Here is a 291-nt window from a genome sequence, read left to right as displayed (position 1 = left end):
CACAAAACACTTGTAGTAAGTGACATCAAAACACGTGATAACGTATCACTCAACTTTATGCTGTAGATTCATTCGCTTTTCGATAATAGAAATCAACTATTTTTAAAAGAAACTTCTTCAAAATTTGTGATACGTAATTCAATAACAAGATATAGATAAGAACATCACATCTCCAGTTAGCACAAGATTTAAAAACATAATCATACCTTTGTGATCAAGATAATTACCATTGCAATCAACATACGGCTTTCTGATTACAGAAAACGATTACATATAAATACTCTTTTAAAA

Source organism: Uloborus diversus, chromosome 5, assembly GCF_026930045.1.
Source record: "Uloborus diversus isolate 005 chromosome 5, Udiv.v.3.1, whole genome shotgun sequence".
Lineage (NCBI taxonomy): Eukaryota > Metazoa > Arthropoda > Arachnida > Araneae > Uloboridae > Uloborus > Uloborus diversus.
Note: the sequence above shows the minus strand (reverse complement) of the source record.